This window comes from Cupressus sempervirens, chromosome 4 (assembly GCF_028749045.1).
Source record: "Cupressus sempervirens isolate cs-2001-9-10 chromosome 4, ASM2874904v1, whole genome shotgun sequence".
In the NCBI taxonomy this organism is placed as follows: domain Eukaryota; kingdom Viridiplantae; phylum Streptophyta; class Pinopsida; order Cupressales; family Cupressaceae; genus Cupressus; species Cupressus sempervirens.
This window is the reverse complement of record NC_143121.1, coordinates 79,497,070-79,517,746: the sequence shown is the minus strand read 5'-3', so window position 1 is coordinate 79,517,746 and position 20,677 is coordinate 79,497,070.

The following is a 20,677-nucleotide window of genomic DNA, read 5'->3' as shown; positions in this document are numbered from 1 at the left end:
AGTGATTCTCTCCACCTACAAGATTTTGCAAGACAATTGGGATAAGACATTGTCTCTTATTCTCAAGGTACACTCAGATTTTCTCTCACATTTTGGTGTCTCAATTTAAATTTATTGTATATACATTCTTTAGCATTATTTTCAAAAAGGGGGAGATGAGATTGTTGGCAAGGGGAGATAAGATTGTTGACATTGGGGATATGAGATGAATAAGGAATAAGAAAGATATTGTATAGATAAAAGCTATGCATACCATATGTATGGGGGAGATATGTGAGATATTTAAGATATGTAAATAGTAGAGTAAATCAGAATGCAAGTTTTGATTCATAAGTGTTTTCGTCACTAATGCCAAAGGGGGAGATTGTTGGCATTATGATTATTTTTTAATTAGTGACAACACTTACTCAACTCTGTATGCTTGCTGAGAATCAATTGGTTATCTTGTAAACTTAACAGTTTAGTAGTTTACACCAAGCAGATAGTGGCTACTGAGCAAATACAGACAATGTGAAGTCCAACAGTGTCTACTGAGCTTCTCAGTATCTATCATGCTTCATAGTGTCTACCAAGTAGATAGTTCGTATCATGATGATTTAATGCAAACCGAGTGATGAAAGATTTACTGTTTACCGAGTGAAGCAAGGTAAACTCAGTATATAGTATCTACAGAGTGACACTACATCTACTGAGTCACCAGTGGTTACCAAGTTCATATTTGCATCGAGTGATTAGTATGGACCGAGCTTCCACTTCTATCAAGTGCATGACAATGCTGAGTAATGCAGTGGATGTCGAGTAACAGAAGGTCACCGAGTCAATTCAGTGAACCCAAGTGATTTACTTTTGGGTCGAATCTGTAATGTATTTCTTTACTTGTATTTTGGCATTTGAAAGGTATATATGTAACATGTATTGTAAGATATCAATTATGTATATATGAATATATGTATGATGCATGAAATGAGAAGAAATTGCAAAGTAATGTGAAAGATAATCAACAATAGTTCAAGGTACGTAGCAAGGTCAATTCAGAGACTAAAAAGTTATATCCATCACATGAGGTGATCAGTGCATAAGGGATCTTATCAACAATCAGTTGCAAGTAGATCCACTACTTCATTCTAATAGGTGAATCAGATTTTTAAATCCTCTAACAAGGTAGACTTAACAGTCTTTTTACAAATCTCCTAACAGAGTGGATACTTCATTGTATGTTTGCAAATCCTCTAATAAGGTGGACTTAGCAATCCTTTGTGCTCTTAATAGGGAAAATCACCAAAAGTGGTCGATGTAAGCCTTAATAGGCCAATTTTATACTATATTATTGAGGTTTTGTGGGTATCATCCCCACCCTAGTTTTACTTTCTATTTGGAAGGTTTCTAGGTCACCAAATATTGGGTTCACTTGTGTAATGATTGTTTTATGTTTCAGAACTAATGTATGCAGTAGCATAGATGGATGTATGATAAATTAATAAAAAAATTTAAGGTTACTGATTCACCCCTCCCCTCTCAATAACCTATCATATCTTGAATATTTCCAAAACTCATAATGAATGAGCCCTTGAGAAATTTCAATTGATTTGTAATTGCTTATGTGTACTTGATGTGTAGGTGTATATTGCTTCTGCATTAGTTCTATCTTGATGTTGTTAAAAGTTTTTTTTTTTTAAATAGTAAAGTAAACATTGTATAATAATAGATTTATTTCTCTTGGGTTCCTAAGTGGGGCCTTACATATGGTATCAGAGCTCAAGTTTCAACATTGGCAACTCTTGGCATATTGTGTGCCATCACTTGTGAAATTAGTAAACTTGTAAACATAATTGAATTTTTTTTTTGAAATGACACAAATTTTGAACATGGAACTAGAAAAATTATAACACTTTCTAGCTTATTTATTTATCTCGATAAGTTATGACCTTATATGTTATACGGTAAAAATAAAAAGTTATGTCACCTTTCAGGCTAACTTATCAAAATGACAAAATTAAAAAATTTCTATTCAAAAATCAATTTTGTTCAAACATATGATCTAGATAATTTCATTCTAGCTAAATTACATATGGTCTCACAATTTTCCAATTGGAAATCTCTATTAAATACATGTTTTATACTAGTTTGCATCCAATTACTAAAGAAATAAAATTATTTCATAAGCCTAAAGTCAAGAACACTCTCATATAGAATTTATATTGTTTTAATTAGATATAGTATATTATAACTAAAAATTCTACAAGCACATATTTGAACACTCAAATAGATGTCAATTTTGAGAAAGAAAAAATATTAAATTATATTTAAATTTTTTTAAAATTATATAGCATTCTAGACAATAGAGTCCTCTTCAAGAGTGTATAATTTTTCTTTTGGTTGGAATAGATTTGTTTTCAAAAATGTGGTGCGAGATGAAAACTATTGATTTTAGGTGAGTTTAAATTTGGATCATTATAAAAGAAAAAATATAGGTCTAAAGTCAATTTTTATATTTGATTGTTCTAGCTATATATGTTATATATAACATAGTCTAAGCTCAAATAGAAATATGTTTATTTCCATATAGGTTTTTGGTGGGAACTAAACCCCTAATTTTAATAATTTTTAAACAACTAAAATATCATCTACAAAAATTAGGAAAACATATCAATTCTTATTCCAAATAATTATTAAAACTTATAATCCTAAACTTCATCCATTTCTATGTATTTCATTAGTTAACTTTATTTTCAAATTCTAAATAATAATACTAGTTTTATGTTATTAAAGGTGAATAGTTATACTTTTGTTAGCATTTTACTTTATAAAAGGGTGACATGAGTTTGTTCTTTTACTCTATAAATGATTCTAAGAAATCATTCATGTGTTTGATTGTTCTAAGAGATTTGGCTTCTAGTTTTAGATCCACTGCTAAGGGTCATAGCTTAGGATTTGGTAAAGGTCACGGGAGAGGTAGTCACCATTGCCCTCCCTTGGTCTATATAAAGGACCCTATTTAGAAAGATGCTAGAGAGGGAAATTGTGTTGAGCATCATGCTGAGTCAGAAGGACCTCTCACTAGAGACTTGGTTACAAAGATCCTAGAGCATTTACCTTTGCAAATTAGAGTTCATCATTTAGAGCATGGATAGAGGGATAGGTCCAAGAGTCTAAGAAGAAGGAACCTAGAGAATAGAAGGGAGTCCATATAGTCCAACAAGATGAAGGACCTACTACAAGTCAAAGTCAAACCTTTCGATTGAGAAGGTACCAGATTTGATGCTGAGACTTGGTTGATTGTAGTGGATAGGTTCTTTTCCATGCAAGACTTTTACTCAAATATTAAAGCAAGATACACTATCAACAACTTAAAGGTGTTTTACCCATTTGGTGTAGAGGAGAAGAAAGTTGGGATAAATATGTAGACTATCATATGGGAGTTATCCCTTGGGCACTTCCATGAGTGATTCCTTTCAAAACAATGATAATAGAAGAGAGTAGATAAGTTTCATGACTTCAAACAAGGTACCATGACTATAGTGGATTATAAGAAAAATTTCTTAGAGCTTATGCTGTATACAAGTCACTAATAGCTCATGATTGATGGGCCAACATTTCATTAGAGCACTTAATGATAGTATCATTGGGGTGTTAAGGTTTTCCAACCTAAAACCCTTAAGGTTGCAATATTGTGAGCTACTTAGGTTGAGGTGAGTGTGATTTTAGATCAAGGTGATCTATTGGGTATTTAAGCTAGAGGATCATCCTATTCAGGACCATCTAAAGGCAACCATTTTCTAGGAGTTGGAAGTTCTAAGAATCCTCCCAACTTCTCTGAAGGTAATCAATATTAGTATGAAAAAATGTTCTTCAATGGTAATAGTGGTAGTTCATAGTTTGGGAATTATTTCAACTAGTAGTGTAGTATGCACAATAGATTAGATCAATCTTCTTAGGGTCATAGCCAAAATGCTAGTGTTGGTAGTTTTCATTAGTTGCGTGCATGTAGAGCTCAGGGAGACTTTAGTGGAAAATTTTTCTCTTATGGACAATGTAGTCATAGAGTGTCCTATCTCCCTGAGCATGCACCTTAGTTCTTGAGTCAGAGGCCTACAACCATAGAGTTTACAATAAGGAATGGTCCAAGAGGACCTATATGTTGAGTTTTGAGTTTTGATTTTGTGTCTTTATAGTAGGCCTCTAGGAGTAAGCCTAATTCTAGGGGGTGGATGTAATGCTCACTTCTATATTTCATTTTTGTTATTATTGCCAAACTCTTATAGGCCAATTTCACACATTGATTAGTTTTTAGAGATATTGGATTTATTTTTACACAGTATTATTTCACAACATGGAGTGTTGATTTATTAGTTCACTTAACTTCACAAGTTATTAATATTTATTATTTCTTGTGCATTAATGATGTTCAAATGATTTATACTTATTAAATGTGGGCATCTTCACAATGATGTTAAATGAGGTTTCTTGAATGATGACTATGTTTGTATTCACAAAGATGCATAATTATATCTGGACCTTTGATGTTTAGACTTGTGACTTATTATGATACTTACCCCATAGTTGCATGCCACATGTCTATTTTATCTTCTAACTAAAATGTTTGATTAGGTTAAGGGATGGAGCTATACTGACCTGCTATTCCGGATCTATGTGATGTACCACTCCCTTACATTGCCTATTTAGTTTAGATAAATTTATATACATGTACATGCTCATCTTTTATGCATGATGTAGGTACCAAACATTGAATTCCCTAAATTTCTAGGATGAGCACACCCTATTAAAAATAATCGAAGGGTGAGAATGAGAGCATAATAATCAGGTCCAATCCTAGACATAGCCTAAATACTTGTCCCGCAAGGAGGACTCATAATAGACTATCTACCCTTTTTAAACCCATGAGTCTTTTGTGTGTATGTGGTTTGATTCTTGCTTTGGTTAGTTTTCCTTATGCATTTCTAGAGATTTGATTTGGTGAATTGCATGATAGACTAATTATTTATGATTCTTGGATCAATCATTGATATTGATTTATCAAATGTCATTTATTTTTTAGAAAAAGTGGCAAAATGTTTAAATATGACAATTTTACATTTTTGGGATTAAATAGATTTTTCTTGAACTTAAAATATTTAATTTAAAAGTTTTATTTTAGAAAACTACATTAAAAGGTTCTAGAAATTAAATATTAAATATTATGTAGCATTATTATTTAATTAATTTTTTTTTAAAAAACAAGTGGCATTTAAATAATGTGCTTAAGTTATCTTCATTTAATTAAATAATAAATAAATGTTTTAAATGAATTTATTTTAAATGAAAAGTGGAGAAATACATAAAATAGTAACAAAATAATATTTTGATTAAAAAGTGGATTAATTGTGCATGAAAGGAATAATAAAATAAAATAATTGTAATTTAGAATTGGTGGATCCAAAAACCCTAAAAGGTAATTAGAGTTTGATATTAGAGGGTTTTGGGGTCATTATTGAACACATAGGTTTTGGAGACCAACTCTTGGGTTTGGAAAGAAAGAAATGTTTGTGACTTGATAGATTTTTGTTTCCTATAGGAATTTCATCAACTCTCATATTTTGGGATTAGTATGAAGTAGGGTTTGAAATCCTATGAATGCATTTTCAATTTGGAAAATATCTATTTGTTTTGTACTTGACTGGGTGTTTGAAATTCTATTTGTCATTTTGATCATTTCTCTAGATTTGATTAAAAGAAAATTAGTTTCATATTTTTTTACAAAAGAAAATCTGGATAGGAAAATGATTTTTTGATGTTAGTGCTTGATAGATATTCTAAACTAGATTGAGTTGTTAATTTGATTTCAATATACTGGTATTCCTTTTCTTTCAAAAAAAAGAAAAGAACTATTGGAAAACTTCATCTATTAGGCTCGTACTTGTAAACAATTTTAAAAATTATATAATTAAAAATTATTTTAATGAAAAAATATATTTTTTTAATACAAATTATTTTGTGTGTGTGTGTGTGTGTGTGTGTGTGAGAGAGAGAGAGAGAGAGAGAGAGAGAGAGAGAGAGAGAGAGAGAGAGAGAGAGAGAGAGAGAGAGAGAGGACAAGGAGGAGGAGGGGTTATACCTCCTGCCCACCTATATCACTTCCCAAAAGGATAGCATGTGACTACCACAGTGTAACCCACAATTACCCTTGTGTAGCATGCAACTGCCTGTGGTAGCACACTACTACCCTTTGACAACATGCCTATTAGGTACAATCCCATTTGTGGATTTTAAAATTGTTAATTTTATTTATTCATTTTAGATTTATTATAGATTATAGTTTGATAATTATAAAATGAATTTTTATTTTAAAAGTAATTTAGAATTTAATTTTTTAATATGTTTATTATTATTATTATTTTGTATATTAAAAAGGTCTAGTTTGGCAATAATGAATAGTGGTAATTTATTTAAAGAGATTTAGTTATTAAATTTTAAAGATAGTTATATTAAGTTTAGAATATTCTATATTTAGATTCAATCATATATTATCAGATATTATTCTTGAGATAATAATTATTAAAATTCAGATAGGGCTTTTGAATATTTAAACATACTAATGTAAGTACCTTATTAGATTCAAAAATAGAGATTTGTAATAATAGACATTGGATAGTTATCTATAGAACCATTAAGTGATTTCAAGAACATATATTACACAATGCATAAGTTACAAATTTATGGTCAACTAACCTCTTAAAAATAATATTTTTTTTTTTTGGCTATGTGACTTGGATATCTAGTTTTCTCTCTCTATTGACTTGTAGACTATATGTTGTAGTTTTCATGATAGTTCTTTCTTCTATGACTGGTTAGCTAACCAACTAGGACATACACCTGAGATTGTCTTCATTGTTGGAATTAACAAGTGGGAAGATTTACTTCTAAGAGGGGGGTGAATCAGAAGTAACTAACTTTAACCTTTTCAAATCCTTTCAACTAATATTATCCACATGCATATAATTCATCTGATAAACATGAAAGTAAAAGTATGCATAAAAATAGATAACACACAAATTTGGTAACCCATAAACCCTCCAAAATTGAGAAGGTAAAATTGGGGTGGGGATGACACCCACAAAATATCACTACAACAATGTGCAACTATTAGGATTAAACCATAGACAAAAATAACAATTACATGCAAATATAACCAATAATAGAAAATAATAGATCACATAGAAAATAACACAAGACATCAAGATTTAACATGGATCACCCAATCCTTGGGCTATGTCCACCATACAACAAGTCTGATATTATTACAATCTAGTGATTATAAACCGATTACAACCTATAATCCCTTACAACTCAATACTGCTACAAGAACCAATTTTGCATCAAAACTATGAAACAATCCCTAACCCTAAGATCTTTTATACAAGTATTTTTACCACTTTAGGGTTATAATTAATAATTACATGTTGGCCCAAAATCTTGATAAGGGCCCAAATTATTTTATTTTTGGGTGATGCCTCAAGCCCAAAGAATTTATGAAGTATGTGTAGTACTTTCTTGATCAATCACCACAATCTAACAATTTCCCACTTTGGGACTGATTAGGCTCCACACTAAACAATAATATCCCACTTGGAGACTGATCATGTAGCTGTGTTGCTACTCTAGAAGGCTCCCACTAGATCAAACCACCCTAGACTCTACTATTCTTTTATTTGTGTTTTGTCTAGAAGACCAACTGAAGCTAAAGAGGAGTTCAACCTCTCCCTTATTACTACCTTTGTCAACATATTCACTGGATTTTCATTTGTATGTATCTTCCCTAGCTTTAACTATCCATCATCCAAAATTGACCAAATGAAATCATACCACAACTATACGTGTTTGGTCTTTGAATGCAGAGTTGAATTCTTTGCAAGATGAATGGCACTTTGACTATCTATGAACAAATAATTATCCTTCTAATGATGTCCCAATTCTTCCAAGAAGAACTAAAGCCATATCATCTCCTTAGATACCTCTATAGTAGTTACATACTCTTCCTCTGTAGTGGATAAAGCATTAACCTTTTGTAACCTAGAAACCTAGCTCACAACTGCCCAACCAAGAGTAAAGACATAACCTATAGTACTGCACCTAGTATCAATATTCCCTGCCAAATCTGAGTCAACATAGCCCTGTAAATTAGTAGTAGAGCCCCAAAGTGTAAAAAATTATTGGATGTTCCTCTCAAATATCTGAGAATCTGTTTGACTGCATTTCAATGCTCAATTCTTGGATGACTCATATACCTGCTAACAACTCCCACTGCATGTGTAATATCTAGCCTGGTACATACCATCGCATACATCAAACTTCCTAAAACTAAAGTGTAAGGCACCTTGGAAATCTTATCCACCTCTTCCTATGTCTTAGGACACATCTCCTTAGTCAACTTCAAATGACCAAGTAAAGGTGTGCTGATAGCTTTAGAATTCTCCATAGAGAAACATTGCAACACCTTCTCAATATAATCATCTTGAGATAGCATCAATGTTTTGTTCTTCCTATCTCTACAAATCTTCATATGAAGGATTTGTTTTGCTGCCCCCAAATCCTTCATAGAAAATGCATGTGTTAACTAGCATTTCAGCACCTTAATATGATCCATGTTAAACCCAGTTATAAGCATATCATCAACATATAAATATAAAATAATCTAGGTATCATCATCCAACCTCTTAAAATAAACACAATGATCTAAATGACACCTACTATAGCCATGTTCATGAATAAAACTATCAAATTTTAGATATGATTGCAGAGGTGCGTTCTTAAAGCCATATAAACTTTTCTTCAATTTGTACACTGAGTTCTCCTTACCTTTGACCATTAATCCCCATGGCTGAGCCATTTATATCTATTCATCCAAATCACCATGAAGAAAGGTTGTTTTAACATCAAGTCACTCTAAATGCAAATCTTCAGTAGCCACAAGACTTAAAATAGTACAGATAGAAGTCATCTTAAAAATAGGAGAAAAATATCTCATCAAAATCAATGCCTTTTTTCTATGAAAATCCTTTCACAACTAACCTAGCTTTAAATCTTTTCTTACCTCCTTCCTATTATTTCAACTTGTAAACCCACTTATTCTATAAAGCTCTTTTACCTATAGGAAACTTGCATAAATTCCATGTCTTATTCTTCAGCAAAGAGACCATTTCATCTTTCATTGTAGACTCCCACTAAATCTTAGTATCCACCTACATAGCTTCATGATAACTTTCAAGTTCACCAACATTAGTAAGTAAAATAGAATACAAAGAGGGATAAAATCTTTGTGGAGGTCTAATTTGCCTTATTGACCATCTAACATTCGCTGGTGTGTGTGGTACATTTTGTTGGAGTTGTTGCACATCATTAGGAATGGCTGAAACATCAGCTTTTGGAGTATCACCCAACATTGCATAATGATCTTCTCTCTTCTCATGTTGCTAAAATAGATCTTTGTACAACACTTTCTCATTGAATATGACATCCTTACTTCTTAAAATTTTATGATTTTCAAAATCCCAAAGCATAAAACCAAATTCATTAATGCCATATCCAATAAATAAACATTTCTTTAACTTACCTTCTAGCTTGGTTCTATTTTTAGAATCTATGTGAGAAAATGCTTCACAATCGAAGGTTCTGAGAAAAGAATAACTCACCTTCTTACCTATCCATGCTTCCTCTAGAATACCAAAGACCAAAGGAGTAGAGGGACCTCTATTAATCAAATATGTAGTAGTATTGACAAACTCTACTCACATGTGTAAGGGAAACCTAGCATGCAACCTCATGCTCCTTACATGCTCCATTATAGTCTTGTTCATGCATTCTACCACTTCATTTTCCTATAGAGTCCTTGGAATAGTTTTCTATCTATGAATACCATTAGTGGAGCAATAATCTTCAAATTCATAACTACAATACTCACCACCATTATCATATCTAAGACATTTTAATTTATTACCAGTCTCATTTTCAACCAAGCATTTCCATTTCCTAAAAGTTTGAAAGACATCAAATTTTTGTCTAAGGAAATAAACCCATATTTTTTTAGTTGCATCATCAATAAATGTAACATAATAATGAGATTCTCCAAGGGAAGGTACCTAAGCCGGTCCCCATACATATGTATGCACAAGCTCTAATTTTGCCTTTTTGTTTTCCTTCCTAGTCTTTAAAAAACTCATTCTCTTTTGTTATCCATACATGTGACTTGCACAAAAATCCATATGAACACATTTTAGACCTAGTAAAACTTTCTTTGAATGAATTACTTTCATAACTTTCTCACTCATGTGCCCAAGTTTTTTATGCCATAGTGCTATATCAGAATCTACAATAGCTATGTGCTCTCCCTACTCAACTACAATAATTGTTCTTGAACATTCATTTTACTCTAAAAAAATTAAAGTAGAAGGAACAATATAACATGTACAAAGATATAACGTTCCTACTTTCACACCTTTCACTACTACAAGGGAACTTTTTGAAACCTTCCAATTTTTATCATTAAAAGTAACTACAAAACTCTCATCACCAAGCTACCGTAGTGAAATTAAATTCCTACTCAACTTCAAAACGTGTCTTACCTCATGTAGTAGCCAATGATTCTCATTCTACAACTTAATCTTAATTTTTCCCTTTCCAACAATTTGAGAAGGTTCATTATCTCCCAAATAAACAAGCTCGAAATCCCCTTGGACATAATCAATGAAATAACCTCTATGAGGTGTAGCATGAAATGAAGCACTAGAATCTAAAACCCATGAATCATCAACACTTTCTAAAGACAAAATTAAAAGATCCTCTTCAGTTTTTTACTTACCACATTTGCCTCCTTGTCTGCATCTGGTTTATCTCCTTCATTTTTCTTTCAATTCCATTAATCTTTCTTTTTAACCTATTTTCCTATAGTACTAGTAGTTGTTCAATCCTCTTGATTGATACCTCCTCCCCTTTGACTTTCCTCTTGATTTGCCACAATTTTCAGAATTACTTTCTCTCTTAGTCATTCTACCCATACTTTGTGCATTCAAAGCACTTCCTAATGTAGATCCACCTGAGGATTTCCATGAGTTTCTTCACTCAAAATAACACCGATCACATCATCATATTTTAGGGTACTAGATCCAAGAATAGAACTACTCATAGCCATTACCAAGCCATTCTAGCTATCAAGAAAAGAACACAAAATCAAGAGAGCCCTAATTTCTTCATCAAAATTGACACCCACAGAAGATAACTGACTAGTAATAGTATTACACTCATTTAAATGATCTGTAATAGATCCACCTTCTACCATTTTCATATCAAATAAATTCTTCATGAGAAATACCTTTTTTGAAGTAGAGGACTTTTCGTACAGTGTTTCTAGGGTTTTCATCAACTCTTTTGTTGCCTTTGATTTTGTAATATTAAATGTCATCGATGGTGCAAGGCATAATAGAATTCTTCCAAGTTCCTTTCTATCTAAAAGATATCACTTTTCATTTGATATAGATCCCTAATTCTTGGTTGTTCCTTCTAATAGCTTCCATAAATCATTCTGATAAAAATAGTCTTCCATTTGCATCTTTCATAACTGAAAGTTTTGCCCACTAAACCTGTCAACCCTCAGCTTACCCTTGTCTTCCATTCATCCCATGCAACTATGAGACTCCCACTCAACCATGAGCACTTACTATGGAGGATAACTAAAAAAAAAAAAAAACATTTCTCTGATGCCACTTGTTAGAATTAAACCACAGACATAAATAACAATTACATGCAAATATAACCAATAATAAAAAACAATAGATCACACAGAAAAGAACACAAGACACCAAGATTTAACATGGTTCATCCAATCCCTAGGCTACATCCACCAAATAGAAAATCAAATATTATTATAATCTAGTGAATATAACCTAATTACAATCCATAATCCCTTACAGCTCAATACTACTACAAGAACCAATTTTGCATCACAACTATGAAACAATCCCTAACCCTGAGCTCTTTTATACAAGTATTTTTACCACTTTAGGGTTCAAATTAATAATTACATGTCAGCCCAGAATCTTGATAAAATATGGCCCAAATTTTTTTTGGGGGCTGTGCCTTGAGCTCCAAAGAATTTATGAAGTATTTATAGTACTTTCTTGATCAATCAACACAATCTAACAATAATTGTTCATGCTTACAATGTTTGACCACTTCCAATGGTTTTCCCTATGAGAGGCATCTCCTGTTAAAAACTTTACACCCTATTAAAAGTGACTTGGTTAAAGGATTTTACTACCCTACTAAAAGTACGCCTGGTTAAAGGACTTCAGTACATTCACTTGGAAAGTCACCATGTTAAAGGATTTACAAATGGCTACTAGGCCAAACTAAGTCCATAGGATTTTCATATTTAATACAAGTGCTAGAGAGTATTACAAAGTCTTTGACTTGATAACTTACAATCCTCTATGGCTGATCATAGCTCCTTATTATGCTCTATCTTCTCTAATCCTTGCTTGATCAGAAATATCACTCTTCGAGGTTATGATACTCTATTCTTGATCAACTAAATTCTGCAATGTTTCTCTATTCTTCACTAATCCTCTTTACCCTTTTGCACTTCACTATAATTCACCCATACACTTCTCTTTTGTGTATCCTCTCTCTTGGATAATAGGGCTTCATCCTAATTTTAAAGATTTCAAAGATTTAGGGCTAGGAATGAATGTACAATCAATATTAAATTTTCATTTCCTGCTCATTTCTTGCACTTTTTCTATTGGTTCCATGCCTTCTCTATTTTTTTATTGGCTACATGCTGATTACATAGGTAATGTAAAAGATTTGGTCTTATCTTCAAGATCGTTCAAGATTCATACTACGTCAACTCAAAAAATCGTTTACATCTGAGTTTGTGAAGATACAAACCCATATGTTGATTCTATGTTACTCAACACTTACTAGTTGTTGATGCTCAACACATATAAGAAAATTGGCTCACATATCTCCTGTAGTAATTTTTTTTCAATTGGCATCTATAGTGACTCAACGTCTATACTTTATTTAGCACTTAAACTTTTCTCAGCACCTGAAGTTCACTTGGAACCTATCAAATTCTCTAGCTCAACATACATTGTAGCTCAACATCTATATTATAGTCAGCATCATCTTGAGAATTTCGTTAAGTGTGTTGACTCTCAAATGTCAAAACCAATTTGAGACTAACAATATCCCCCTTTGACATGAGTGGCCAAAACATTTAAACATTATGAATATGATCTCTATGAGTATACTACATATTATATTTGATATATGTACAAGACTTCAAAACCATGTTCAAAAATTTTGTATACCTCAAAATTTTGTAACTCCCTATGAGTGGATGTGCCATTTCCATTCCTATAACCAAAACTCATGTGCTGATACTCTTTTTCTTGTTTGCCTTCATGTATCCTATTTCTACTTCTTGTACATTGCATCTATTTCCCTTTCACATCTTCTTGGCTTTTATTATTTCATCAAAATGTGAATGTGAATATCTCCCACTTTGTATATTCATTATTTCCATCAAAGAATGTGTTCTTTCCCATTCTTTTTCACATCTCCCCCAAAACATTATATCTTCTCCATTTATTTAAATAATGCAATCTATCTAACCCTTTTTGACACTTATGTCAAAGGGTCCTAAGGATGAGTAGAATATTTTTCCAATTTTTTTTTATTTACCTCCATAATCATCTTGAGAGAAGTATCTCAATTATCTAAAGAAATTTCCAATGACTTGTGCTAGATGGTTGTCTCTACTGCAACATGAACAAGACCTTCTAAAGTAGAAAGATTAGGATCCTTCTTTAGAACATTCTCTGCATAGGCTTGTTCCTTATGGAGTACTTCTAGATGTGGGGTCAGGGAAGATTGAATATATATATTAATTTGGCCTTGATATTGGCCTCTTCTGCTATTAAAAAAACTAACTCTTTCTATATGTGAAGCATAGTTGCAAAATGCTTCTCACTCTGAGCTAGATCTTTGGGTACCTAAGTGCTAGAAATATTGAGATTTCATTCCCAAGTCAGTATCCTTTGACTAGTTTCTTGTGTGAAATGAGATGAATCAAACAACTTGGTGTACAATAAGAATACATTCTCTAGTACTTTCTTTACTTTTTCAATCTTTTTAGCCAATTCAACTTGTGAAAGTGCTATCTCACTAGATATTTTATCATTCACTATCATTTGAAATTTCTTTTCTGACCATTCTAATAATTTTACATTTGTATCAAGGTCCTCATTCTATACCTAGTCCACTATGTTGGACAATTGCTCCATAATGGGTTGAGTTTCATCAAGTACTTGCAAGCTAGAAGCATCAAGAAATATGTCTTTGGTTTCCATGAGTGCTTGCTTCTACCTGTACACATCTATGAATATCTCTTATCTCTTCCTTCTTTCAAGTGCCTCTTGAACTTCATTTATTTGAGCTAAATTCATAGTCCTTGAGTCATAACTAGGTACAATAATTTCTTCATCAAGTGCAGGGTCTCCATAGTGAAGTACCCTTGCAACCTTGGTGGAGCTCATGCTTGGTACTAAAATCTACAATGAAACTACATCAATTCTTGGCTTCTTAGTTGGAGTCCCCAAGGTAGGCAAGTTCACCAATGTTTGTATTGCCTTCTGCTCCTTAAAGGTTTTCTCATCTTCTTTCTCCTCTTCTCTACTACCTTGGTCAATAATGATGATTTGAGGAGGTGCACCTTGACTTTGTGTAGTAGGAACATCTTTCCCTATTTGTTCCTTTACTGGCTCCTCGGTAGTTCTTATGACTATAACTATATTATCAACCTTAGCAATTTTGTCCTGTTCTTTTTGCTATTTAGGTTGATTTTCTATAGCTATGGGAGGTTTTGTAGATGGTACTTAAATATTTTCCTTCTCCATTGTTATCTTTGCTACAACCTTCTACAATCATCTACAATCACCAGAACTAGGTTTGTACATAGCTGTAATTGCATTGTAGTTTAGTGAAGGATCTTTTTGAGATCCTCTGCAGTTAGAGGGTTGATTTTCTGACTTGAAGTGTCAAGAACATCTAGTACAATTATTTTTTATATAGGTGTTGTATGTGGAGGACTTGGTGGTGGCAATTGGGTGTCTTGGACACTCTACTCAGTCTTCTACTCTTCAGTTGTTGCCTCATCACCATGTTCTTATCCACTATCTCTTCATCCATCTCTTTCTCTCCTTATCTTTTTCCTTCTCTCTTTCTTCCTCTTTCTCATTATCTTCTTCTTCTCCATCATTTCTACCCTCAAATGGGTATTCTTATCCTTCCTTCATAGTTTTCAAACTATATATTAATTTCCACATTTCTGTGGACTTTTGGACAACATCTTCTATTTGGTTTTGCAAAATTCTAAAGGCTCTATAGTTAGGTGTAAACTCACTCCCATGTTTCTTGCTAGTCTTTTTTATTTGACCTTTTGTAAGGTCTGGCATTACATGAGCCAATGTAGACTCCCTTATTTATTTTTCCATTTTTAGATATTAATGCCATTTATTCTCAACTACTGAGCTTAGCTCCTTAGGCATTGAATTATATAGTTCAAGTGGGGTGGTCTTGAACTTAGTCATCATAGTGTAGATGGATTATTCCACTATGCTCTGTTGTTACTTAGAAATTATTAAAGTCAATGGTCTTTAGACCAGTTAAATCAGCATTATCTCTAATATTGAGACAAATGCTTTCCAATTTAGATGTGGTACTATGACTTACCAATCTAAATTGATCTTCATCAGACTATGTTCTTTCTTCATCTGATCTAGAAGGTGCAACATACTTTGTTCTTTTCTTCTTCTCTATAGGTCCTCCTTGTTCTATTTCCTTCTATTTCTCCTACTCCTTTTCCCCTTGATTTGTATCCCTAGTATCCGCCCTTGTGGTTGGCTTGGCTGGGCTTGGCTTTGTAGCTTTCTTCTTATCCTTTGGCTATGCAACTAGCTATTTCTTTTCCTTTCTTATCTTTGACTGAGCCTTGGGTGCTTCCTACTTGCCACCTTCCTCCTCATCTGCATCCTCTTCCATACCTTAGGTTAAGGGAAGTGGTCCTTGATCTTGTTCTTCTTCATCACCCTTGGCATCTTCACCTTCTTCCTTTGCTACTTTTGTAGTGTCTTCCCCAAATTTAGCTTTTAATTTCTTCACAAGTTTATCTTTATTCTTCAGTGTGGAGGTAGTTTTTAACTCCATATCCACCTTTGATTTGACCACATCATAAGTTCCAAAATGTGATGCATCCTTGGCTATTTCCTCTGCTAATAATGCATTTATTGTTGTTGATGCTTCATCTATGTTAATTTCATACTCAAGAGGTCTTAACCATCTCACTCTTGGTATGGAAACTCGAATATATGTATAATATATGTCTACAAGGAAACATACATCATTTACATGTTTCTCCACTAATGACATTGGAATCCTTAGCCTTTTCTATATTGTCTTCTTAAAGTCCTCAAAGTAGTTAGTCATTAGAGTCTCAAAATTAGCTCCCATCTACTCTATGTATTCATTGATTTGAGCTATAATAGACCTATTAGTTTTCCATGCCACTTTACCAAAAGAAGGGAATTCATTTTCAAAATAAAAGAATATGCTTATCAAAATAGCACCAAATTTACATTGGGCTCCCTTGGTTCTTCTAATAGCTGCTAGATTCTCATTTATCTATTGTAGTTGTAGTTTTGCAAGATCATAGGTATGACCCTTCTTCACCAATTTGTATCCTACATCCATTGCTATATAGGGTACACTATTAGGTCTGTTGGATTTGTAGAATTTGTGTATTATAACCCTAACAACAAAGTTAACTAGAGGATCTTAGATGGTATCAATTTTCGTCCCTCTCTTATACCATTTTACACTAGTTTTTTTCTCAATTGCCTCCTTAAAATCACTTCTAAGGGTCTTCAGTGGATCTAAGGTTGGGTACCATATCACTCTATGAACAATTCTTTTTGTAATTTTCACAGGGCCATCCTCCAACTATAAGCTTTCATCATGCATTCTTCTTAGCACAATTTCACACAATTTCTCATATGCCTCCCTCATCTCCATGTCACCTATGGCTCCAATCTTGCAATTATAGCATTTACTAACATCTTGAACCATTACAACCTTATGGAGTATGATGGCTATAGCTCTAGCTGGGTCATTCTTATATGAAAACTCTAGTATTGGATAGAAATTGGATTGTTTGACCTTGTTGGACACTAGCTGGACTTTGAAAGGTTCCTTCTCCTAAGTTTTCCTAGAGCTAGAAGCCATTTTCACAATTCTAGGGTTTTAACACGAAGAAAATAGTAAACTTCCTAACTTAGCACATATGTAAATACCTTGCAATCAATGATATTGCATTGGAATACTATTAAAATCTTGTTTAAACATTGGAATCTCTACTTTAAACTCACTCTGTGCTCTTTCTTATCTTTTCTATTCATTCATGATGAGGAAAAATGATTGAAAATGTGATGATATACCTTATTTTTCTGCATTTAATGGTTAGTGTGGTTACAACTATCCACCTGGCTTCTGAAGGATTTCTGCATTACTCAGCTTCTACTATCTTTCCACCACTCACCTTCCATAGGAGTATTCTTTACTCAATTTCAACTAAAATTCTTCTTTACTTGGCTTCCTCTACCAACTCAACTTCTACAGTCTTGACAATCAACTTAGCATGTGCTAGATTTTACTCAACATCTGAGGACAATTGTATCTCTTCTTTAGGAGGATAACCAGAATTTAGATTTTTACTAGATTTTGATCTCTGTTTATTTGATCTCTTCTTTTTAGTTCTTGCTTGTTTAGGAATTGATGTATGATAAAGCTTTGTAAATTAGTCCCTTATGCCTTTTCTTTGCTTAGTTTGATGAAGTGTGATCACTTGACCTGTTAGGTGAAGTGATCCCTTCATTTGATGTGCTACACCCATCTTTCTTCTTCCATGTCTTATTCATTTCTCCTTTGATGTGTTCAACATCTACATTCTCTTTACCTTTGTTATTCTTTAAGTTGGGTTCCTTTGACCTTGGTGGGCAATGCCTACTAATATGACCAGTCTTCAAGCAACTAAAACATGTGGTTTGGCTTAGCCATCTACTGTAGTTCCCTCTGAAATGTGTTCTTATACAATTTTTAGAAATGTGTCCATATTCCTGATAGTAATGACAACTATACTTGGTGTTGTAGTCCGAATTGTAGTATTGACCATGGTTAGCTTCCCTTGCTACCAAATTTGGTGTCCACATAGGTTTTTATCTACACCCAAAATCTCTATGCCCATACTTCTTGCAATTGTAGTAACGACCTTCAAATCTTGGTATCTTGATAGTCCTAAACCTGCAATTGTGTGCTTGATGTCCTTTTTTTTGCACTTATGACAATAACTTACATTCTTAGGCTTATCATACTGATGGGCATTCTTACTTCTACATACATTAGAGGTATGTCCCTTTTTACCATAGAAATGACAAGTAGGTTTAGTGTTCTTACCTTTTTTTACTCCTTTATTCTACAATCTTAGAAGACTCTCCTTGTTCAGTGCTGGTGTAACTAAGTTCTAAAGTATCATTACTAGTCCTTGGTGATTTTAGTAGCTACTCCAAGTACTTGATGGCCTCACTAGCTTTGTTAAAGCTTTTTGCAATCTCCTTCTCTCTTTTCAAGTCATTTTGTAGTTGATCATTTTGCATCTTTAGTGTGGAGATCTCAATATCCTTAACATTCAGTTCATGATGTGCATTCATCATCTAACTTAGGATGTCCAGTTACATACTTGAGATTCTTGCAAGCTCAATTGATTTTTCTTCTAGTCTATTGCAAGGTTTCTCTTGTCTTCTTCTAGCATAGCCTTGTCTTCAATGGCTCTTTTCTTCTATTCAGTTACTTCACAAAGCATTATAGCTTGTGAATCTTGTTCAAGCTTGAGTGTTCTTATTTCTTCTACCTGAGCTCTATTCTTTTCCATCAAGTCTATTATTACTGCATCAAATTCTTTGGAATCTCCATTTGAAAATAGATTTGAGGTGTCAATCTTTTTGTATTGTGTATCATTCTTATTTATGGCAATGTGCTTCCTTCTCTTTAAGGATTTTTCTCAGTTCCTCTCTAGCTTCCTCAAGTGCATCTAAAGTAAGTTGTATATCAATTTCCTAATTCTCTATGATCTTCCCAAGTTTGTAGACTTCCATTCTAGATTTTTTTTCTCCAAGCTATAAGGATCCTTCTTATGAGAACTTGTCTCTAATACCAATTGGTGGAATTAACACATCACGGGAAGATTTACTTCTAAGAGGGGGGGGGGGGGGGGGGGGGGGGGGGGGGGGGGGGGGGGTGGTGGGGTGGGGGGGGGGTCAATCAAAAGTAACTAACTTTAACCTTTTCAAATCTTTTCAACTAATATTGTCCACATGCATATAATTCATTTAATAAACATGAAAGTAAAGCATGCATGAAAATAGATAGCACACAAATTTGGTAACCTAGAAAGCCTCCAAAATTGAGAAGGTAAAATTGGGGTGAGGATGACACCCACAAAATATCACTATAGCAATGTGTAACTGTTCAAGGTTATAATATTTGACCACGTTCCAATGGTCTGCCCTATGAAAGGCCTATTCTGTTAAAGGACTTTACACCTATTAAAAGTGACCTGGTTAAAGGATTTCACTACTATGCTAAAAGTAGGCCTAGTTAAATGACTTTAACAACATTCACTTGGAATGCCACCCTGTTAAAGGATTTACAAATGGCTACTATTTCTTGATCTAATATGTCACTCTTTGAGGTTCTAATACTTTGTTCTTGATCAACTAGATTCTGCAATGTTTCTCTATTATTCACTAAGTCTCGTTACCCTTCTGCACTTTGCTATAATTCACTCATACACTTCTCTTTTGCATATCCTCTCTCTTGCATAATAGGGCTTCATCCTTCTTTTAAGATTTCAAAGACTTAGGGTTAGGAATGAATCTATGATCAATATTAAATCTTCATTTCTTGCTCATTTCTTACACTTTTCCTATTGGTTGCATGCGTTCTCCATTTTTCTTTTTGGTTGCATGCTAATTACATAGGTAATGTAAAGGATTCATTCTTATCTTTCAAGATCCTTTGAGATTCATCCTATGTCAGCTCTAAAAATGGTTTACATCTGAGTTTGTGAAGATACAAACTTATATATTGATTTTGTGTTACTCAGCACTTACTAGTTGCTAATGCTTGGCACATATAGGAAAACTAGCTCCGCTCGGCTCCTATAGTAATTTTGTTTCATTCAGCATCTATAGTGACTTGACATCTATACTTTTTTTGGCAATTAAACTTTGCTCAACATCTAAATTTTACTCAACACTTGTTGAATTCTCTAGTTTGGCATATACAATGGCTCAACAACTTTATTATACTTTGAATCATCTTGAGAATTTGGTTAAGTGTGTTGACACTAAAATTTCAAAACCAATCTAAGACTAACATTCATGATTCCTTTATGATGTTTCTACATTCTAGATAATATGATGAGATTTTGTTTCATTTTAGAATTTTCATTTATAGTTTTTTCTATGTGGTTAGTTTATGTTTACTTGAGTTTGGAGGATCAACTTGCTTT